At 44.1% G+C, this 24,604-nt stretch overlaps 1 long non-coding RNA gene across 1 annotated transcript; it reads right to left on the bottom strand.

Annotated features, from left to right (window-relative positions):
* Positions 1-9,778: 9,778 nt before the first annotated feature.
* Positions 9,779-23,897, bottom strand: LOC140611245 (uncharacterized). The gene is made up of 4 exons (XR_012012527.1): positions 23,780-23,897; positions 22,167-22,318; positions 21,842-21,936; positions 9,779-10,511 (listed from the first exon to the last, which is right to left on the bottom strand). It is a non-coding gene; the product is annotated as an uncharacterized lncRNA (long non-coding RNA).
* Positions 23,898-24,604: the final 707 nt, after the last annotated feature.

Here is a 24,604-nt window from a genome sequence, read left to right as displayed (position 1 = left end):
GCAGAAGAATGAAACTGGACCACTTTCTTACACCATATATATAAAAAATAAATTCAAAATGGATGAAAGACCTAAATGTGAGACCAAAAAACATATAAAGAAGAAAAGATAGGCAGCAATGACTTTGACATTGGCCATTGGATCTTCTTTCTAGATATGCCTCTGAGGTGAGGGAAACAAAAGCAAATATCCTATTGTGACTTCATCAAATTGAAAAGCTTCTGCAAAGTGAAGGAAAGAACCAAAGCTAAAAGGCAACATACAGGAGCAGAGGCAAGATGGCGGAAGAGTAGGGTCCCCAAGTCACCTGTCCCCTCCAAATTACCTAGATAACCTTCAAATCATTCTGAAAATCTTCGAATTCTGCCTGAGATTTAAAGACAGACCAGCTGGAATGCTACAGTGAGAAAAGTTCGCGCTTCTATCAAGGTAGGATGACGGGGGAAAAAGAAATAAAGAAACAAAAGGCATCCAAATGGAGGGGCACCACGAGGAGCCGGGCTAAGGCCAGGCGGTGTGCCCCCTGGTCAGGAGAGCTTTGTCCCAGAGAAGCAGGATCAGCACCAATCTTCCTGGGCAGAATGGCGCCCACAGGGATTCAGAGCAGGACCCCAGGAGGGCGGGGATACCCTCGTGCTCCCTGGGACACTAAGAGACACCTGCACTCCCAGGAGAGTGCACCAAGCTCCCTAAGTGCTGCAGGGCACGTGCACTGACTTGGGAGCAGCTCAGAGGGGTTCAGGCAGGGCTCTGCGTGGAGCGGGTTGCATGCCCCTGGAGCAGCTTGGTGGCAGTGCCTCAAGCAGAGGAAGTGGCTCCGTGCAGAGGAGGCTGTGCGGCTCTGGAAGCAACTCGGAGGTGCTCAGGCGGTGGCTCCCTGAGGGGGCTGCCCGACCAGGAACAGCTCAGAGGGGCTGGGCGGCAGCTGTGGGGAGAGACGGCTGTGCAGACAGGAGCGTGAATCCAACAGCGCAGGCCCCAGAGCACAAGGCGCCAGGACACAGCCCAGGATTTGGCCTCCCCTGGGACAGGCAGAGGCCCGGATGGCCCAGGACAACAAGGATTCTCCTGCCCAGAGCTGAGCAGATCAGCGGTCCCGGCCCAGACTCCAGGCCCTGCAGATGGACTGCTCTGGAGTTACTGTGGGTGCTGAATACAGGTATCCAGAGCTGGCCGCTGCCACTGGGGTTGTTCCTCCTGAGGCCTCACGGGGTAAACTACGCCCACTGAGCCCTGCACCAGGCAGTGGACAGAGCAGCTCCCCCAAGTGCTAACATCTGAAAATCAGCACAACAGGCCCTGCCCCAGAAGTCCAGCTAGACGGACAAGTTCCAGGGGAAGTCAAGGGACTTAAAGTATACAGAATCAGAAGATACTCCCCCATGTTTTTTTTTTATTTCTGATTGCTTCGCCCTCCCTTTTCCCCCTTCTTTCCTTTTCTTTCTCTTTTTATTCTCTTTTTTCTTCTATCTTCCTTTATTCTTTTTTCTTTTTCTCTTTTCTTTCCTTCTTTCTCTCCTCTATTTTTCTCCTTTTCCCAATAAAATTTGTTTTTGGCCACTGCACTGAGCAAAATGACTAGAAGGAGAAGCTCACCTCAAAAGAAAGAATCAGAAACAGTCCTCTCTCCCACAGAGTTACAAAATCTGGATTAGAATTCAATGTCAGAAAGCCAATTCAGAAGCACTATTATACAGCTACTGGTGGCTCTAGAAAAAAGCATAAAGGATCAAGAGACTTCATGACTGCAGAATTTAAATCCAATCAGGCAGAAAGTAAAAATCAATTGAATGAGATGCAATCCAAACTAGAAGTCCTAACGATGAGGGTTAACAAGGTAGAAGGACGAGGGAATGACATAGAAGACAAGTTGATGGCAAAGAGGGAAACTGAGGAAAAAAGAGACGGACAATTAAAAGACCAGAAAGACAGATTAAGGGAAATAAACGACAGTCTGACGAAGAAAACCTACGTGTAATTGGGGTTCCCGAGGGCACCAAAATGGACAGAGGGCCAGGATAAGTATTTAAACAAATCCTAGCTGAAAAATTTCCTAATCTGGGAAGGGAAACAGGCATTCAGATCCAGGAAATAGAGAGATTCCCCCCTAAAATCAATAAAAACCGTCCAACACCTTGACATTTAATAGTGAAGCTTCCAAATTCCAAAGATAAAGAGAAGATCCTTAAAGCAGCAAGAGACAAGAAATCCCTGACCTTTATGGGGAGGAGCATTAGGGTAACAGCAGATGTCTCCACAGCGACCTGGCAGCCCAGAAAGGGCTGGCAGGATATATTCAGGGTCCTCAATGAGAAGAACATGCAACCAACAATACTTTATCCAGCAAGCTCTCATTGAAAATGGAAGGAGAGATAAAGAGTATCCAAGACAGGCAGGAACTGAAAGAATATGTGACCTCCAAACCAGCTCTGCAAGAAATTTTAAGGGGGACTCTTAAAATTGCCCTTTAAGAAGAAGTTCAGTGGAACAATCCACAAAAACAAGGACTGAATAGATATCATGATGACACTAAACTCATATCTATCGATATTAACTCTGAACATGAACAGGCTTAATGACCACGTCAAAAGGCCCAGGGTTTCAGACTGGATAAAAAAGCAGGACCCATCTATTTGCTGTCTACGAGAGACTCATTTTAGACAGAAGGACACCTACAATCTGAAAATTAAATGTTGGAGAACCATTTACCATTCAAATGGTCCTCAAAAGAAAGCAGGGGTAGCCATCCTTATATCAGATAAACTAAAATTTACCCCGAGGACTGTAGTGAGAGATGAAGAGGAACACTAAATGATACTTAAGGGATCTATCCAACAAGAGGACTTAACAATCCTCAATATATGCCCCGAATATGGGAGCTGGCAAATATTTAAACCAATTAATAACCAAAGTAAAGAAATACTTAGATAATAATTATCTTATACTTGGTGACTTCAATCTAGCTCTTTCTACCCTCGATAGGTCTTCTAAGCACATCTCCAAAGAAACGAGAGCTTTAAATGATACACTGGACCAGATGGATTTCACAGAAATCTACAGAACTTTACATCCAAACTCAACTGAATGCACATTCTTCTCAAGTGCACATGGAGCTTTCTCCAGAATAGACCACATACTGGGTCACAAATAGGGTCTGAACCGATACCAAACGATTGGGATCGTCCCCTGCATATTCTCAGACCATAATGCCTTGGAATTAGAACTAAATCATAACAAGAAGTTTGGAAGGAGCTCAAACACGTGGAGGTGAAGGATCATCCTGCTAAAAGATGAAAGGGCCAACCAGGAAATTAAGGAAGTATTAAAAGATTCATGGAAACTAATGAGAATGAACATACAACCATTAAAATATTTGGCTTGCAGCAAAAGCAGTCCTAAGGGGGAAATACATCACAATATAAGCATCTATTCCAAAACGCGAAACTACTCAAATACAAAAGCTAACCTTACACATAAAGAGGCTAGAGCAAAAAAAAAGTAGATAGATCCTACACCCAACAGAAGAATAGAGTTAATTAACATTCGAGCAGAACTCAAGGAAATCGAGAGCAGAAGAAATGTGGAACAGATCAACGGAAGGAGGAGTTGGTTCGTTGAATGAATTAATAAGATAGATAGACCATTAGCCAACCTTATTAAAAAGAAGAGAGAGAATATTCAAATTAATAAAATCATGAATGAGAAAGGAGAGGTCACTACCAACACCAAGGAAATAAAAAGGATTTTAAAAACATATTATGACCAGCCATACACCAATAAATTAGGCAATCTAGAAGAAATGGACGCATTCCTGGAAAGACAGAAACTGCCAGAACTGGAACAGGAAGAAATACAAAACCTGAACAGGCCAAAAACCAGGGAGGAAATTGAAGCAGTCTTCCAAAACCTCCCAGGACACAAACGTCCAGGGCCAGATGGCTTCCCAGGGGAATTCTATCAAACGTTTAAAGAAGAAACCATACCTATCCTACTAAAGATGTTTGGAAAGTTAGAAAGAGATAGAGTACTTCCAAATTCATTCCATGAGGCCAGCATCACCTTAATTCCAAAACCAGACAAAGACCCCACCAAAAAGGAGAATTACAGACCAATAGCCATGATGAACATGGATGCAAAAATTCTCAACAAGATACTAGCCAATAGGATCCAAAAGTACATTAAGAAAATTATTCACCATGACCAAGTAGGATTTATCCTCGGAACACAGGCTGGTTCAACACTCGTCAAACAATCAATGTGATTCATCATATCAGCAAGAGAAAAACCAAGAACCATATGATCCTCTCATTAGATGCAGAGAAAGCAATTGACAAAATAGAGCATCCATTCCTGATCAAAACACTTCAGAGCATAGGGAGAGAAGGAACATTTCTCGTCATCTTAAAAGCAATCTAGGAAAAGCCCACAGCAAATATCATTCTCAGTGGGGCCGCACTGGAGGCCTTTCCCCAAAGATCAGGAACAAGACAGGGATGTCCGCTCTCCCACTGCTATTCAACATAGTACTGGAAGTCCCAGCCTCAGCAGACAGCAAAAAGACATTAAAGGCATTCAAATTGGCAAAGAAGTAGTCAAACACTCCCTCTTTTCAGATGACATAATACTTTACCTAGAAAACCCAAAGCCTCCACCCCAAGATTGCTAGAACACATACAGCAATTTGGTAGTGTTGCAGGATACAAAATCAATGCCCAGAAATCAATGGCATTTCTATACATTGACAATGAGACTGAAGAAAGAGAAATTAAGGAGTCAATTTCATTTACAATTGCACCAAAAAGCTTAAGATACCTAGGAATAAACCTAACCAAGGAGGTAAAGGATATATCCTAAAAACAATAGAACACTTCTGAAAGAAATTGAGGAAGACACAAAGAGATGGAAAAATATTCCATGCTCATGGATTGGCAGAATTATCATTGTGAAAATGTCAATGGTACCCAGGCAATGAACACGTTTAATGCAAGCCCTATCAAAATACCATGGACTTTCTTCAGAGAGTTAGAGCAAATTATTTAAGATTTGTGTGGAATCAGAAAAGACCCCGAATAGCCAGGGGAATTTAAAAAAGACAACCTTATATGGGGACATCACAATGCCAGATTTCAGGGTGTACTACAAAGCTGTGGTCATCAAGACAGTGTGGTACTGGCACAAAAACAGACACATAGATCAATGGAACAGAATAGAGAACCCAGAAGTGGACCTTGAACTTTATGGTCAACTAATATTCGATAAAGGAGGAAAGACTATCCATTGGAAGAAAGACAGTCTCTTCAATAAATGGGGCTGGGAAAATGGACATCCACATGCAGAAGAATGAAACTAGACCACTCTCTTTCACCATACACAAAGATAAACTCAAAATGGATGAAAGATCTAAATGTGAGACAAGAGTCCATCAAAATCCTAGAGGAGAACACAGGCAACACCCTTTTTGAACTTGGCCACAGTAACTTCTTGCAAGATACATACACGAAGGCAAAAGAAACAAAAGCAAAAATGAACTGTTGTGATTTCATCAAGATAAGAGGCTTTTGCACAGCAAAGGATACAGTCAACAAAACTAAAAGACAACCTACAGAATGGGAGAAGATATTTGCAAATGATGTATCAGATAAAGGGGTAGTTTCAAAGACCTATAAAGAACTTCTTAAAATCAACACTAAAGAGACAAAGAATCCAATCATGAAATGGGCAAAAGACATGAAGAGAAATCTCACAGAGGGAGACACTGACATGGCCAACATGCACATGAGAAAATGCTCTGCATCACTTGCCTCAGGGAAATAGAAATCAAAACTACAATGAGATACCACCTCACACCAGTGAGAATGGGGAAAATTAACAAGGCCGGAAACCACAAATGTTGGAGAGGATGTGGAGAAAAGGGAACCCTCTTACACTGTTGGTGGGAATGTGAACTGGTGCAGCCACTCCGGAAAACTGTGTGGAGGTTCCTCAAAGAGTTAAAAATACACCTGCCCTATGACCCAGCAATTGCACTCTTCCCTATTTACCCAAAATATTCAGATGCAATGAAACGCCAGGACACCTGCACCCCGATGTTTTTACCAGGAATGTCCACAATAGCGACACTGTGGACGGAGCCATGGTGTCCATTGAAAGATGAATGAATAAAGAAGATGTGGTTTATGTATACAATGGAATATTCCTCAGCCATTAGAAACGACAAATACCCACCATTTGCTTCAATGTGGATGGAACTGGAGGGTATTATGCTGAGTGAAGTAAGTCAATTGGAGAAGGACAAATGTATGTTGTCATTCAATGCGTTAATATAAATAATAGTGAAAAGGAATATAAGGGAATGGAGAAGAAATGTGTGGGAAATATGAGAAATGGAGACAGAACATAAAGACTCCTAACTCTGAGAAAGTAACTAGGGATGCTGGGAGGGGAGGAGGGCAGGGGGTGCGGGTGAATTGGTGACGGGCACTGAGGGGGGCACTTGCCAGGATGAGCATGGGTGTTATTCTGTTTGTTGGTAAACTGAACACCAATAAAAAATAAATTTACTAAAAAAAAAGTTCAAACAACTAAACATTTATGCTGCCAACATAGGAGTACCTAAATATAGAAATCAATTAACAACAAACATACAGGAAATCACTGATAATAATACAATGACAGGGGATTTTAACACCCACTTATGGCAATGGACTGATCGTCTATGCAGAAAATCATCAGGGGAACAATAGCCTTGACACACTGGACGAAAGGGACTCAACAGATATAGTCTGAACATTTCTTCCTAAAGCAGAATACACATTCCTTTCAAGTGCACATGGGACATTCTCCAGAAAAGATCATATCATGGGCCACAAATCAGCCCTCAACAGGTACAACAGGTACAAGAAGGTTGATATCACCCCTTGTACATTTTCGGACCACAACGCTATGAAACTCGAAGTCGACAGTAAGAAAAAAAATTGGACAAACCAATAATACATGGAGATTATGAACATCCTACTAGAGAATGAATGGAGCAACCAGGAAATTAAAGAGGAAATTTAAAACAAATGAAAATGAAAACATGTTTCTCCAAACCTCTGGGATGTAGCAAAGGCAGTCCTAAGAGGGAAATACATAGCAATACAGCCCTAAAGAAACAAGAAGTCTCCAATACACAACCTAACCCTACACCTAAAGGAGCTGGTAAAGGAATAGGAAACAAAGCCTAAATCCTACAGAAGAAGGGAAAAAATAAAGATGAGAGAAGAAATAAACAATGCAGAAAAAACAAAACAGTAGAATGGAATAATGAAACTAAGAGCTGGTTCTTCAAAAATTAATTAATAAAATGGATCAAGCCCTAGCCAGCCTTATCAACGAGAAAAGAGAAAACCTAAATAAATAAAATCACAAATGAGAGAAGAGAGATCACAATCAACACCAGAAAAATAAGATGATTATAAGGGAATACTATGAAATATTATACACTAACAAACTGGGAGTCCTGGAAGAAATGGACAAATCCCTAGAAATGTGCAAACGAGCAAAACTGAAATAGGAAGAAATAGAAAATATGAACAGACCCATAACTAACAAAGAAATTGAATCAGTAAGGCACCTGGGTGCCTCAGTGGTTGAGCATCTGCTTTGGCTCAGGTCATGTTCCCGGGGTCCTGGGGGATCACGTCCGACATCAGGCTCCCTGCATGAAGCCTCATTTTCCCTCTGCCTATAACTCTGCCTCTCTGTGTCTCTCATGAATACATAAATAAAGGTGAAGCCACTGTGGAAAACAGTCTGGAGGGTCCTCAAGAAATTAAAAATAGGGGATCCCTGGGTGGCACAGTGGTTTGGTGCCTGCCTTTGGCCCAGGGCGTGATCCCTGAGACCCGGGATCGAATCCCACTTCGGGCTCCCAGTGCATGTAGCCTGCTTCTTTCTCTCCCTGTGTCTCTGCCTCTGTCTCTGTGACTATCATAAAAAAAAATTTAAAAAAGACTTTAAAAATAGAGCTACCCTACGATTCCAAAATTGCACAGCTAGGTATTTACCCCGAGGATACAAAAGTAGTTTAGTAGATTTTAAGAGGAACATGCAGCCCAGTGTTGGTAGCAGCATTATCAACAACAGCGAAACTGTGTATAGAGCCGAGATGTCCATCGACAGATGAATGGGCAGAGACGACGTGTTAGATATACACACTGCAACATCACTGGGTCATCAGAAGGGATGAAATGAAGCCATTTACAATGACGTGGGAGAAGTGGAAGGGACTTATGCTAAATGAACTCAGTCAGAGAATACAGATTCCAAATACCATACAATTGCATTCACATGTAAATTTTAAGAAACCAAACAAACTGGCAAATGGGCAAAGGGTGGGATGAGAGATGCAAACCAAGAAACACACTCTTAACCACAGAGAATAAACTAATAAATACCAGAGGAAGGTGGGGGGTGGGAAATTAGGGGATGGGGATAGTGGAGGGCACCTGTGACCAGTACCAGGCGTTGTATTCAAGGGATGAATCACTATGTGGTAAACCTGAAACTATATCATACTGTGTTTACAAAGAGGAATTCAAGTAAAACTTTAAAATAATAATTGGTAGTATAGAGAAAACAAGTGCACACAAGAGATAAAATCAGAAAGGCAACTGAAAATCCAAACAAAGAGTTTTTAGAGCCACAAATCCCCTCCTTCGCTCAGCTCACGAGAATCCTGCCATGCCTATTCTCACCCCAGAGAAGACTGGATTTTGATTCTCTGGGGAGGCCACTAACTTGGTGGAATCAGGCTATCTTTGAAACCAAAACCTAAATAGAGTGCATAAAACTAAACTGCCCAAGATGCTAGGAGTCCCAGTGCAGGCACATGCCAAGACACAAACTCTAACCATACACAGACATAACCCTTACCCTACACTTAAGCCTAATGTTAACCTAACACTTAAACAAGAACTATCACTAATCAAAAACCAAACACAAACCCCAAGACCAAACCGCATTCACTGAACCTACCTGCCAAGCCACACCCTAACTCCTAAACCTATTCTGAGGTTTCCTTAACCCTGACCCTTACCTTAAATCTAATCGTAACCCTAACCTCTAACCCTAACCTTAACTTAATGTACTCAAATCCGATTCCTAACCTTAATTTGTACCCTAACCCTAACCCTCTAATACTAACCCTATCTCATACCCCAAACTGTACACTACCAATACCCTAAAACTAATCCCTAACCCACTGCCTAACCCTATCTCTTACCCTTTTCCAAAACCATACCCTGACCCTACCCTGACCCTATCCCTAACACCTAACCAAACACTAACCCTAACACTAGCACTAAACCCTATCCTAAGCCTAACCCTCGCCCTAACCCTAAACCTAGGCCTAACTTTAACTCTAACCCTTAACGCTAACCCCTAACCCTAACTCACACCCTAACCCCTAACCCTAACTGCAAACCTAATCACAACCCTAACACTAACCATAACCCTAACCCCAACTCCTAACATCCTGCCCTAATCCCTAAGCCTAAACCCTAACCCTAACTCTAAATCCTGTCCCTAACACTAACCCTAACCCCTTTCCCTAATCCCTAACCCCCAGCCTAACTCCTAACCACTGACCCTTACCCTTATCCCTCACGCTATCCTCTAATCTGTAACCATAAGCATAATCACTAAACCCTAAAATCTAACCTAACTTAACCACCAACTGCCTCCCCTCCCCTGACCCTACCATTCATTCTACCCATTCACTTACCCTGTGGTTCTGAGTAGTCCCTTCTGATGTGGACGTGGCCCCCAACGGCACCTCCAGAGTCCTCCAGGGGGTCCTGAGGAAGCCAGGATCCTGTGAGTGTGGATGTGGCCCCACGTGTTCTTGGGTCATAGTCAGCAGGTCCTGAGGACACGGGTCTCCTGTCACTGTGGACTATGCCTCACATCCTCTGGAAGCCTCACAGCAGGTCCTCAGGAGGCCAAGGGCTCCTGTCAGCCTGGACATGGCCCCATGGCCCCCAGAAAACTCACTGCGGGTCCTGAGGGGGCTGTGGGCTCCTGTCAGCATAGACGCAGCCCCATATGTCCTGAAGCCAAAGTGCTGATCCTAAAGAGGCTGGAGACTCCTGTCAGTTTGGATTCGGCACCCACATTTTTCTTACGCCTCACCACAGGCCCTGACAAGGCTGGGGTCTTCTGTCTGCATGGAAGCATCCCCATATTTCCTGAAGTCTACACCGGGGGTCCTGAGGACGTCAGCGTCCTGTTGTTTGGGCGTGGCCCCCAGTCCTCCCATAGCCTCACTGTGGATTCTGAGGAAGCCAGGGCTCCTGACACCATGGATGCGCCCCCCACCTTCCAGAAGACTCAAATTATGTCCTGAGTGGCCCGGGAGCTCCTGCCAGAGTGGACGCAGCACCACAGCTTCCTGAAGCCTCCCTGCAGGTCCTGAAGCGGCCCAGGTGTTCCTGTCAGGGTGGATGCGGGCCCACATCTATCCTGGGAATCTGAGCAATCAGATGGGCAGAGAAAAAAACACTTTGACTCGCTCTTCATCTTATAAAGAGAAAGGACAGCTTTTCTATGTACAAAGTCAGTTGTCAAGATAGCCTTAGGGAATAAGAGTTGCAGCATCAAATCCCGCTGCACAGCTGGGACGCCTGAGCCCCAGGTCTTCCTGATCCCAAATCCCTGGGCCTGTCCCCCAACACAAGCTGCCAGGCTGAGATCATTAACAATTGCTCTCTTAGGAGCTCTGGGGAAGGGGGAAGGAGCTAGATAGGATGGGAAGGGACACAAGGAGGCCGAGAAAATGAAGGCCTTTCCACTGTAAGTTCAGCATTCCACAAGTCCAGCCATCCCAGGCCCCTGTGAAGAAGAGCTGAAATTTACATTACTTCAGTTACAGGAGAATAACAAAAGTTTACAGCTTAATACCCTGGAAAGCCCCACAATAGAATAAAAACTGAGCCCAGGCCAAGTGCAGGAAGCCCCTATTAGAATGAGAATAGATCTCAATGCCTTTGAAGGCCCCATATCAAAATGTAAACAGAACTTGAGGGGGATCCCTGGGTGGCACAACGGTTTGGCGCCTGCCTTTGGCCCAGGGCGCGATCCTGGAGACCCAGGATCGAATCCCACATAGGTATCCAGGTGCATGGAGCCTGCTTCTCCCTCTGCCTGTGTCTCTGCCTCTCTCTCTCTCTCTGTGACTATCATAAAAAAAATAAAATCTTTAAAAAAAAAAAGTACTTAAAAAAAAAAAGAACTTGAGGAATTGCTCCAGCCCTTCGGGAGTACCCCGAGACCAACTCTTAAAACTAAGCTAAAACCCACCTCAGGGTCCAAGTCCCTGCTCTGCTCTGTCGGGTATACTTGGACACAAGCTCAAGCTTGTAAATAAACTCTCATGTGTTTGCCTTGGTGTCAGCTTCTCGGTGGTTTCTCGGATTAGCAATCTTGGGCATAACAGTCTGAGATAAAAAAACAAAACCAAAAGAAGCTCGGACACAGGTAGAGTGAACTCAGGGTTCTGAGAGAAGCCGCGGAGACCTGGGGGCTTGGCCGCTCTTCTGTGGAGGCCCCAGCAGACTGGGGTGGGGGATGCTCTGCCCCAGAGCCAGAGGACCCAGAGACCCCACCCGCATCCCGCCCATCAGGGCCAGGTCTCAGGAACAGGGCAGCGCAGCCCGCTGAGCCCAGAGGCGCTGACGCCCACCCCGCCTCTGACCCCCGCAGGTGCATCTCCCAGGCAGATGTGCACCTGACAATCAGCGCCATGGCCCATCCCCAGACACCACACAGAGCATTCGTTGCCACCAAGTTGTTGGACCACAGTGGCTGCAGAGCTTAAGCTCTGCCTGGAAAGTAGGGTCTAGATTCCTTTGTACTTTGTGCTCTTTTTTCATTTATTTTCTTTCTTTTTTATTAATTGCCTTATTTTAATTTCTATGTATGTACCTTATATATTTCTTATTTTTGCTTTCATAGTACTTTAATTGTGATTCTTTTTTTAAATTTTTTTCAATTTATTTATGATAGTCACAAACAGAGAGAAAGAGAGAGAGAGAGGCAGAGACACAGGCAGAGGGAGAAGCAGGCTCCATGCACTGGGACCCCGACGTGGGATTTGATCCAGAGTCTACAGGATCATGCCCTGGGCCAAAGGCAGGCACTAAACCGCTGCGTCACCCAGGGATCACTTTAATTGTTTCTATTTTGGGATTTAGAATCTTTTAACAAGCAGGCCAAAATAATCTGGGTTTTATTTTGTTTTGTTTTGTTTTTTGGGGGGGAGGGCAGTTGTTATTGTTTTTCTTGTTTTTTCTTTTTCTTCCTTCTTTCTTTTCTGGAAAATATAATGAGATGGAGAAAATCACCTCCATAAAATAACATGAGGTCTACTCACAGCCAGGAAGTTTATCAATACACATATATGATGTCTAAATACAGTTTAAAACAATGATTATAAAGACAACAGCTGGGCTAGAAAAAGAGCACAGAAGAAAACTAGAGAAACCTTTACTGTAGAAATAAAAGAACTAAAATCTAGTCAGGCCAATGTTAAAAATGGTATAACTGAGATGCAGTCCCAAGTGGAAGCCTTCAAAACAAGAATGGTTATGGACCACAGAGACAGACGTAGGGAAGTCATCCACTTATTAAAACAATAACATTCATACCATAGGAGACTCAGAAGATGAAGAGAGAGAATAGGTGGGCCTTTCTCAGACATTAGAAACAGCAAATACCCACCATTTGCTTCAAAGTGGATGGAACTGGAAGGTATTTCGCTGAGTGAAGTAAGTCAATCGGATAAGGACAAACATTGTATGTTCTCATTCATTTGGGGAATATAGATGATAGTGAAGGGAATATAAGGGAAGTGAGAAGAAATGTGTGGGAAATATCAGAAAGGGAGACAGAACATAAAGACTCCTAACTCTGGGAAATGAACTAGGGGTGATGGAAGGGGAGGAGGGTGGGGGTGGGGGTGAATGTGTGACGTATACTGACGGGCTGAGCACTGGGTGTTATTCCGTATGTGGGCAAATTGAATACCAATAAAAATAAATTTATTACTAAAAAAAGAAAAAGAAAGAAAAAGTGGAATCTGGGTGGCTCAGTCACATAAGCTATTGTATTAGGCTCAGATCATGATCCAATTCCCAAGGCAGGCTCCCTGTTTGCAGGGAACCTGCTTCTCCCTCTACATCTGCCCCTCTCGCTCTTGGTTTTTCTCTCCTCTCTCTTTCAAATAAATAAATGACATCTTTAAAAAGAAACAAACAAACCCAGAAGGAAGAGAAATCTCCCATGTAGAAGAATTTCAAAGAAGTTGTACAGACATTCCACTCTCAAGTTGATTAGCATAGCCTCCCACTCATATGTATGGAATACACATAGTAACTTCCTTCTACAAAATAGAATATGAAAATGTGTATATAAAAATGATAATATAATAATAATAATAATAATAATCACTTTACTACGGAGAAAGCTGACAAACACTACCTCAGCAAGATGATCAGATTGATACCAAGACTGATAAATCATGTTGATAATATCTATCCTTTATATGATATAATTAAAATGGCAGTATATCTCTTTATATAACCCACAAAAAGAGTTTAATCATGAGATAACAGACATTTCCCAACTGAGGTAAATTTTACAAAATACTCTACTTCTCAAAGTGTTCCAGTTCAACGACAATAAGGAAAGGCAGAAAGACTGTCACAATCCAGAGGAGCCTAAGAAAACATGAGGACAAATGGAATGGGATATGAGGGATGGTAACTTAGCAAAAACTAAGGGAATCTGAATAAAGTATGGTCTTTGGTTAATGAGAATATTTTAATATTGATTCAAGGCTAATATTTGTATCTTCCTAATATACCACCAACATCATATCCCTACCCCACAACATCCACCCCCACACCATCCGCCCCCAGCAAGGACCCAGTGCAGCTGCCCCCTGTGGGACATGCTCAGCCTCCCTGGGGTTTTCTGGATACCCTGCTCCCATCAGAAGCCTGATTGTCCCATAGAGAACCCAGAGGTTGCAGGGAGGAGGGAAGGCAGAGATCCCCGAAAGGCTGGGTGTAGGTGAGTGGTGCAGAGGACACATTGGGCCCTGCCTCCGCCCACTGTCTGTCCTGGAGGGCAGCACACCCTGCACAGGACACCAGCCCCTAACCCAGAGGGACCTGGGCTGACCTGGCTCTGTGCTCTGTGGGGACTAGGTTGAATTGAGCCCCTCCCAGGCCCAACACAAAGACTAATGGGATCCAGGCCTCCATGGTCCTGGCCAGCCCTAGATTCTGGCCCCAGGCTGAGCGAGCCCTCTCACAAGTGGATGTGGCCTCCTGGGCCCTGGGCGTGCCCCACAGATCCAGGTCAATAACCTAGGGCAGACTGGGGGATCCCGGGACACCCCAGGGTAGGGAAAGGATGGATAGGCCGGTTGGCCCCACCCAACCCCACACTAGGAGGCAGGCTCTTCCAGGTATTGGGACCCCAGAGGGCCCAAGGCAGGTGTCCAGCTGCCCTGCGGGGCCCCAGTACAGGAGCCCATGAGCTGCAGGTCCAGGTCATCTCTGCTGTCCTCAGAACAGTCACTCAGGATGAAATCTCAGGACACACGCCCCCACCCGGAGTCCACACATGTTCCCACAATGTGGACTCTAGCACCCGCCTCTCCACACCGTGTGATTATTGCCCTCCCCTAAAGGACAGAAAGGTCTCCCTCCCCAGGGGAAGGCGCGCATTAGGCTCTGAGCCGCTTTGCTGTAGAAAGTCAATAAAGTGTTGTGAAAAAATGCACAGCCAGCCCGTTTCTGTGTATCCCAGAACTCTATGCATGGGGCATGAAGAGACACCCAGAGAGGAGGAGGGGGCACCATCCAGGACCCAAACAGCCACTGCAGGGGCGCCACCAGGTACACAGAGCTGACGTCCCCACGTGCCTTCCAGGGGCAGCCAGACGTCAGGACCCCACAGACTTTACTTAGACTCAGGCTGTGTCCCCCGGGCCAGGTGGGGCTGGGACAGAGTGACAGCCAGGGAGCTTCAGGTCACCAGGGTCTGTGCACAGCAACCTGGGAGGTCTGTGCCCCCTCTGTCCTGAGGGCCAAGGATGGCCGAGTTCCGGGGCACTTCCTCCCATCCTCGCATCCCCGTGCCTGTGTGCCTGGGGCACAAAGGGCCTGTGGGGTGGTCAGCGTGGCCCCGGAAGGGATGTCAGGACACCAGGCCCTGGTGTTGTGCCCAAGATTGTAAATCAGGGAAACCACCAAGGAGCCCACACCGATGGAAACTCCCGAGGGTTTCTTTACAAGCTGGAGCTTGGGTGTAATTTCACCAAACACAGCGGAGCAGGGACGTGGATCCCGAGACTAAGAGGCATAGCAGCTTTATAGGGACCAGTGGCCCATGGGATATTCAGAAAGTTGGACAGTCATGATGGTCCACACGCAGGTGGCCGTTTGAATTACACCTTACCCTATAGTATCCACTTGAGCTGGCCTATTACTTTGGTCAGAATCGTCGCACAGTTTTGGGGGGTACAAAGCAGGGTTACATTGTTATGAGCCGATTTCCGATTAGGGTGTGCCTAGCGGCCTGACTAGGGTGGGGCAGCGCCTTAAGCAATAAGCAGCTCATGTGGGGGTCATAGGGGAGGAGGTGGGTGTAGCACAAAATGGAATCAGTCCTGCTCTGCTTGTCCAGGGGTAGGGGATTTTTGTTAACTTTCCTGGGTCCCACACTTGCAGCTCACGAACCTGGGCCACCCTCACCAGGTGGACTCACTGTGCACAGCTTGTGGTGCTGGATCTCTCACACCAGTGTGTAGAGGGCACCCTCCTCACCCTAGTGAGTAGGGGCTGGGTGAGCATGGGGCTCGCCAGAAGGCCAGGCAGCACAGGGGACTGAGAACCCCAGACCAGACCCCAACTCGACTCCCATACACAGGCAGCAACAGGGCTCCCCGCCATGGGCAGCCAGCTCCTCAGGATCTCCCCCCAGGGCGGCGCTGAGGTCTGGCTCCCTGCTGGAGAGGCATCTGGGAGAAGAGAAACAGCAGGTGCTCAGCGGGACCCCCTGAGGACATGGGAATTTGGCCGAGTTGGACCTTCCAGCTCAGCTGATCCTCCAGTGGGAAGTCACTGCAGGAGCGAGCCCCGAGTCGGCAAGGAGAGCCCAGCTATCTGCCCAGCGCCAGCACCAGAAATGATTTTGTGCCAACCATTTCGGCATTTGGGTGACCCAGCCAGAGGATCAGATACCTGCACGTGATAGCTACATGTGATAGACACACACACACCCCAAACCAACAGAAGTCGGAATCCCCCCCAATGTTGTCTAACAGGAGCCAGATGGTTACATACACGACCCTGTTGTCACCAGTAGGATACATGGAAGATGCAATAAACCATGACTGCAGAGGTGCTAGAGATACAGAGATGAGCTTGCTGGTTTCCAACAAGGAGCACAGAGGTGCAGGAAGAATCCTACGGAGGGGAGGCCCCTTCATGGAAAGGACACCATGTCCCTGTGATGGCTACGGATGGTGAAATCTGTCCTCCTCTCTCTTAGCTTCTGGTTTTCCTCCTAAATGCCATTTTCCTCAATCATAAGACCAAAAATTTATTTTATGTTTTTAAATTCCTTTTTATTGGAGTCCAATTTGTATGAATTCTTGCTTCAGCAAGGGTGTCATTCAGGAGAGAAGGAGAGAGAAAGATTTTCTGGACAGTCAACATATCAAGGATTTCATGACCACTTAACCAGTCCAGTAAGGGATTAAGAGGGACTCTTCTAGTGGGGGAAAAAAAGAGACCAAAAGCAATAAAGACTAGAAAGGACAAGAGAACGTCACCAGAAACACCAACTCTTCTGGTAACACAAAGGAACAAAGTTCATATCTGTGAATAATCACTCTTAATGCTGATGGACTAAATTTTCCAATCAAAAGATATAGGGTATCAGAGTGGCTTAAAAAACAGGATCCGGGATACCTGGGTGGTTCAAGGGGTTGAACATCTGCCTTTGCTCAGGCTGTGATCCTGGAGTCTGGGATTATGTCCCATATTGGGCTCCTGGTGGGGAGTCTGCTTCTCTCTCTCCCTAATTTTCGGCCTCTCTCTCTCTCTGTGATAAATAAAATCATTATTAAAAAAACAAGATCCATCTGTATGCTGCCTACAAGATGCTCACCTTAGACCTATAGACACCAACAGATTGATAGTCAGGGGAGGGAAAATCATCTACCACGCTAATGCATATCAAAAGAAAGCTGGAGGACACATACTTATATCAGACAAACGAGATTTGAAACCAAACCTGGGGGACACCTGGTGGCTCAGTTGTTGAGCATCTGCCTTCGGCTCAGGGTGTGATCCTGGGATCCCAGGATCGAGTCCCACATCACCCTCCCTTTGGGGAGCCTGCCTCTCCCTCTGCCTATGTTTCTGCCTCTGCTTCTCTGTGTATCTCTCAAAAATAAATAAATAATATATTTAAATCTCAAAAAGAAACAACAAATATTGTAAGAAGAGATGAAGAAGAGCATTATTTCATAATTAAAAAGACTATCAAGATCAAACAACTAACTATTTATGCTGCCAACATGAGTACCTAAATATAGAAACTGATTAACAACCAACGTACAGGAAATCACTGATAATAATACACTGACAGAGGATTCCAACACCCACTTATGGCAATGGACCAATCGTCTATGCAGAAAAACAACAAGGGAACAATAGCCTTGACACACTGGGCAACAGGGACTCAACAGATATAGTTAGAATATTAGTTCCAAAAGGAGAATAAACATTCTGTTCAATTGCATATGGGACATTCTCCAGAACAGATCATATCAGGGCCCACAAATCAGCCCTCAACAGGTACAACAGGTACAAGAATGTTGATTTCACACCCTGTTCATTTTCAGACCAAGGCGCTATGAAACTGGAAGTCGACAGTAAGAAAAAAATTGGACAGACCAAAAATACGTGGAGTTTATGATCATCCTACTAGAGAATGAATGGAGCAACCAGAAAATTAAAGAGGAAATTTAAAACAAATGAAAATGAAAACATGTTTCTCCAAACCTCTGGGATGTAGCAAAGGCAGTCCTAAGAGGGAAGTACATAGCAATACAATCCTACCTCAAGAAACAAGAAGTCTCCAATACACAACCTAACCCTACACCTGAAGGAGCTGAAAAAGGAATAGCAAACAAAGACTAAAGCCTACAAAAGAAGGGAAAAAATTAAGATCAGAGCAGAAATAAACAATACAGAAACAACAAAACAGTAGAATGGAATAACAGAACTAAGAGCTAGTTCTTTAAAATAAGTAATAAAATGGATCAAGCCCTAGCCAGCCTTATGACGAGAAAAGAGAAAAGACCTAAATAAATAAAATCACAAATGAGAGAAGAGAGATCAGAATCAACACCAGAAAAATAAGATAATTATAAGGGGATACTATGAAAGATTATACACTAACAAACTGGGAGACCTGGAAGAAATGGACAAATCCCTAGAAATGTGCAAATGAGCAAAACTGAAATAGGAAGATATAGAAAATGTGAACAGACCCATTACTAGCAAAGGAATTGAATCAGCAAGGCACCTGGGTGCCTCAGTGGTTGAGCATGTGTTTGGCTCAGGTCATGATCCCGGGGTCCTAGGGGTTCAAGTCCCACATCAGGCTCCCCGCATGGAGCCTCATTTTCCCTCTGCCTATACCTTTGCATTTTGTGTCTCTCATGAATACATAAATAAAATATTTTAAAAAAAAAGATAAAAAGTTGAGAAAGGACCCAAATAAAATCAGATGAGAAAAGAGAAATAAAAAACAACACTAGAGAAATACAAACGATTATAAGAGAATATGATGAAAAATTATATGCCAGCAACCTAGAACCTGGAAGAAATAGATCAATTCCTAGAAATATATAACATAGCAAAAATTAAAAATGAAGAAATAAGAAATTTGAACAGACAGATAACCAGCAAAGAAATTGAATCAGCAATCAGGGTTCTCCCAACAGGAGACGCTTAGATCAATAGAACAGAATGGAAAGCCAAAACAAGATACAAACCTGTATCTATGACCCATAAAGGATAACAAGGCAGGAAGGAATACCAATGGCAGAAAGACAGTCTCTTCAACAAACCCTAACCCTGACCCCAGGATAAGAATAAATGGTGTTGGGAAAACCAGGCAGCCACATGCAGAAGAATGAAACTGGACCACATTCTTACACCATATATATAAAAAATAAATTCAAAATGGATGAAAGACCTAAATGTGAGACCTGAAAGCATAAAAAGAAGAAAAGATAGGCAGCAACGTCTTTGACATTGGCCACTGATTTTTCTTTCTAGATATGCCACTGAGGTGAGGGAACAAAAGCAAAAATGCTACTGGGACTTCATCAAAATGAAAAGCTTCTGCAAAGTGAAGGAAACAACCAAAGCTAAAAGGCAACATACAAAATGAAAGGAGATATTGGTAAACAACACATCTAATAGAGAGTTAGTATGCAAAACACATAAAGGAAATATTAATCTCAAGATCCTAAAAACAAATTATGCAACTAGAGATGGGCAGAAAAATGAATGGACTTTGTCTCTGACAAGACAGCCAGATGGCCACCAGACTCACGGAAAGACACAAAGCGTCACCCATCATCAGGGAAATGCAAACCAAAACCACAATGATATGTCAGCTGAGAGCCGTCATAATGGCTAAAATTAACAACACAAGAAACAACAGGTGTTGGTGAGGCTTTGGAGAAAGGGTAGCCTCCTTACATTCCTGGTGGGCATGCGAACACATTTAGCCACTGTGGAAAACAGTGTGGAGGGTCCTAGAGAAGTTAAAAAAAATTGGATCCCTGGGTGTTGCAGTGGTTTGGTACCTGTCTTTGGCCCAGGGTGCGAACCTGGAGACCCGGGATTGAATCCCACTTTGGGCTCCAGGGCATGGAGCCTGCTTCTCCCTTTGCCTGTGTCTCTGCCTCTCTCTCTGTGACTATCATTAAAAAATTTTAAAAAAGAAGTTAAAAATAGAGCTACCCTACGATTCCAAAATTTCACAGCTAGGTATTTATCCCCAGGATAGAGAAATACTTTAGTAGATTCGAGGAAGGACACGCAGCCCACTGTTTGTAGCAGCGTTATCAACAACAGCCAGACTGTGGATACAGCCCAGATGTCCATCGACTGATGAATGGGCAGAAAGGTGTGGTAAATATACACACTGCGACATCACTCGGTCATCAGAAGGGATGAAATGAATCCATTTACGGTGACGTGGAAGGAGTGGAAAGGATTTATGCTAAATGAACTCAGTCAGAGAAAGACAGATACCAAATACCATACAATTGCATTCACATGTGAATTTTGAGAAACCAAACAAACTGGCAAAGGGGTGGAGGAGGCATGAGAGAAGCAAACCAAGATACACACTCTTAACCACAGAGAATAAACTAATAAATACCAGGGGAAGATGGGGAGGTTGGTGAATCAGGGGATGGGGATAGTGGAGGGCACCTGTGACCAGTACCAGGCGTTGTATCCAGGGGTCTAACCACTATGTGGTAAACCTGAAACTATATCATACTGTGTTTACAAACAGGAATTCAAGTAAAACTTTAAAATAATAATTGGTAGTATAGAGAAAACATGTGCACACAAGAGATAAAATCAGAAAGACAACTGAAAATCCAAATAAAGAGTCTTTAGAGCCACAAATCCCCTCCTTAGCTCAGCTCGGGAGAAACCTGCCATGTCTATTCTCACCCCAGCAGAAGCCAGGATTTTGATTCTCTGGGGAGGCCACTGACTTGGTGGAGTCAGGCTATCTTTGAACCCAAAACCTAAATAGAGTGTATAAAACTAAACTGCCCAAGATGCTAGGAGTCCCAGTGCAGGCACATTCCAAGACCCAAACTCTAACCATACACAGACATAAGTCTAATCCTACACTTAATCTTAATGTTAACCTGACCCTTAAACAAGAACCATCACTAATCGAAAACCAAACACAAACCCCAAGACCAAAACACATTCACGGAACCTTCATGCCAACCCTCACCCTATATCCTAAACCTATTCTAAACCCTTAACCCTGACCCCTACCTTAAATCTAACCCTAACCTCTAACCCTAACCTTAACTTAATGTACTCAAATCCTATTCCTAACCTTAACCTGTACCCTAACCCTAACCCTCTAATACTAATCCTATCTCATACCCCAAACTTTACTCTAACCTGTACCCTAAAACTAACTCCTAAACCACTCCCTATACCTATCTCTTACCCTTTTCCAAAACCGTACCCTGACCCTGACCCTGACCTGACCCTAAACCCTAAATAAATACTAATCCTATCCCTAGCCCTAACCCCTATCCTATACCTAACCCTCGCCCTAACCCTAAACCTAGCCCTAAATTTTACCCTAACCCCTAACCCTTACCCCTAACCCTAACTCACACCCTAACACCTCACCCTAACTGCAAACCTAAGCCCAACCCTAACTGTAACCATAACCCTAAACCCACCTCCTAACCTCCTGCCCTAAACCCTAAAGCATAACCCTAACCCTAACTCTAAATACTGTCACTAACCCTAACCTCATTCCCTAATCCCTAACCCCCATCCTAACTCCTAACCACTGACCCTTACACTTATCCCTCACCCTAACCTCTAATCCGTAACCATAAGTTTAATCACAAACACCTAACATCTAACCTAAGCCTAACCACCAACTGCCTCACCTCCCCTGACCCTACAATCCATTCTACCCATTCACTTACCCTGTGGTTCTGAGGAGTCCCTTCTGATATGGACGAAGTCCCCAATGTCTTGTGCTCTTTTTGTTCAGTCTCCTTATTTATTCTCTGTGATGCACCTGAGAAGGGAGTCACATCCATCATTTCCTTCCTGAATGCTCACTGTCAGGACACAGCAAGCCCCACAATAGAATAAAAACTGAGCCCAGTCCAAGGGCAGGAATCCCCTATTAGAACAGATCTCAATGCCCTTGAAGGCCCCATATCAAAATGTAAACAGAACTTGAGGAATTACTCCACCCTTCAGGAGTTCCCCGAGACCAACTCTTAAAAATAAGCTAAAACCCACCTCGGGGTCCAAGTCCCCGCTCCACTGTGTTGGGTATACTTGGACACAAGCTCGAGCTTGTAAATAAACCCTCATGTGTTTGCATTGGTGTTGGCTTCTCGGTGATTTGTGATTTCTCAGATTCACAGATTCACAATCTTGGGCACAACAGTCTGAGATAAAAAAAGAAAACCAAAAGAAGCTTGGGTGCAGGTAGAGTGAACGCAGGGTTCTGAGAGAAGCCGCGGAGACCCGGGGGCTTTGGGGTTCTTCTGTGGTGGCCCCAGCAGACTGGGGGGTAGGATGCTCAGCCCCAGAGCCAGAGGACCCAGCGTCCCCACCGGCATCCCACCATCAGGGCCAGGAATCAGGGAGCAGCACAGTGCCGCCCGCTGGAGCCCAGAGGCGCTGACGCTCACCCCGACTCTGACCCCCACAGGTGCAACTCCCAGGCAGATGTGCACCTGACAATCAGCGCCAAGGCCCATCCCCAGACCCCACACAGACCATTCGCTGCCACCAAGTTGCCAGACCACAGAGGCTGCAAAGCTTCAGCTCTGCCTGGAAAGTAGGGTCTAGATTCCCTTGTACTTTTTTGTGCTCTATTTTTAATTATTTTCTTTGATTCTTTTTTATTAATTGCCTTATTTTAATTTTATGTATGTACCTTATATATTTCTTATTTTTACTTTTATGGTAGTTTAATTGTGTTTCATATTTTGGGATTTAGAATCTTTTAACAAGCAGGCCAAAATAATCTGGTGGGTTTTTTTGGAGGGCAGTTGTTATTGTTTTTCGTGGTTTTTCTTTTTCTTCCTTCTTTTTTTCTGGAAAAAATAATGAGATGGAGAAATTCTCCTCCATAAAATAACATGAGGTAGTACTCACAGCCAGGAAGTTCATCAATAAACATATATTATGTCTAACTACGGTTTAAAACAATGATTATAAAGATAGCAGCTGGGCTGGAAAATGAGCACAGAAGCAAACTAGAGAATCTCTTACTGTAGAAATAAAAGAGCTAAAATCAAGTCAGTCCAACGTTAAAAATGCTATAACTGAGATGCAGTCCCAACTGGAAGCCTTCAAAACAAGAAAGGTTATGGACCACAGAGGCAGACGTAGGGAAGTCAGCCACTTATTAAAACAATAACATTCATATCATAGGAGACTCAGAAGATGAAGAGAGAGAAAAGGTGGGCCTTACTCAGCCATTAGAAACAACAAATACCCACCATTTGCTTCAAGGTGGATGGAACTGGAAGGTATTATGCTGAGTGAAGTAGGACAATCAGAGAAGGACAAACATTGTATGTTCTCATTCATTTGGGGAATATAGGTAATACTTAAAGGGAATATAAGGGAAGGGAGTAGAAATGTGTGGGAAATATCAGAAAGGGAGGCAGAACATAAAGACTCCTAACTCTTGGAAATGAACTAGTGGTGATTGAGGGGAGGAGGGCAGGGTTGAGGGTGAATGGGTGACGGGCACTGAGGGGTCACTAGATGGGATGAGCACTGGGTGTTATTCTGATTTGGCAAACTGAACACCAATAAAAAATAAATTTATTATTTAAAAAAAAAGAAAGAAAGAAAGAGTGGCACCAGGGTGGCTCAGTCAGTTAAGCTTCTACCTTAAGTCAGATCATGATCCAGGTCGCAAGGAAGGCTCCGTTTTCAGCAGGGAACCTGCTTCTCCCTCTCCCTCTGCTTCTCTCAGTCATGCTTTTTCTCTCTTCTCTCTCTCAAATAAATAAATAACACCTTTGAAAAAGAAACAAAAAAAAAGAAACCCACAAGGAAGAGAAATCTCCCTTGTAGAAGAATTTCAAACAATTTGTGCAGATATTCCACTCTCATGTTGATGAGCATAGCTTCCCACTCTTACGTGTGGAATACACATAGTAACTTCCTTCTACAAAATATATTATGAAAAACAAAATAACATGATGATGATAATAACAATAATTAATAATAATGAAAAGAATCACTTAACTATGGAGAAAGATGACAAACACTACCTCAGCAAGATGATCAGATCGATACCAAAACTGATAAATCATGTTGATAGTATCTATCCTTTATATGATATAATAAAAATGGCAGTATATCTCTGCATAAAATCCACAAAAACAATTCAATCATGAGATAAACAACAGACATGTCCCAACTGAGGGAAATTTTACAAAATACTCTACTTCTCAAAGTGTTCCAGTGCAACAAAAAGGAAAGGCTGAAAGACTGTCACAATCCAGAGGAGCCTAAGAAAACAGGAGGACAAATGGAATGTGATATGAGGGATGGTAACTTAGCAAAAACTAAGGAAATCTGAATAAAGTATGGTCTTTGGTTAATGCGACTATTTTAATATTGATTCATTAGCTAACATTTGTACCGTACTAATAAGATATCATTAATTGGAGAAATTGAGTGCAAGTGCATGCGAATGCTCTGTACAA

This window comes from Canis lupus, chromosome 19 (assembly GCF_048164855.1).
Source record: "Canis lupus baileyi chromosome 19, mCanLup2.hap1, whole genome shotgun sequence".
Taxonomy (NCBI): domain Eukaryota; kingdom Metazoa; phylum Chordata; class Mammalia; order Carnivora; family Canidae; genus Canis; species Canis lupus.
This window is presented reverse-complemented; position numbering and strand designations above follow the sequence as displayed.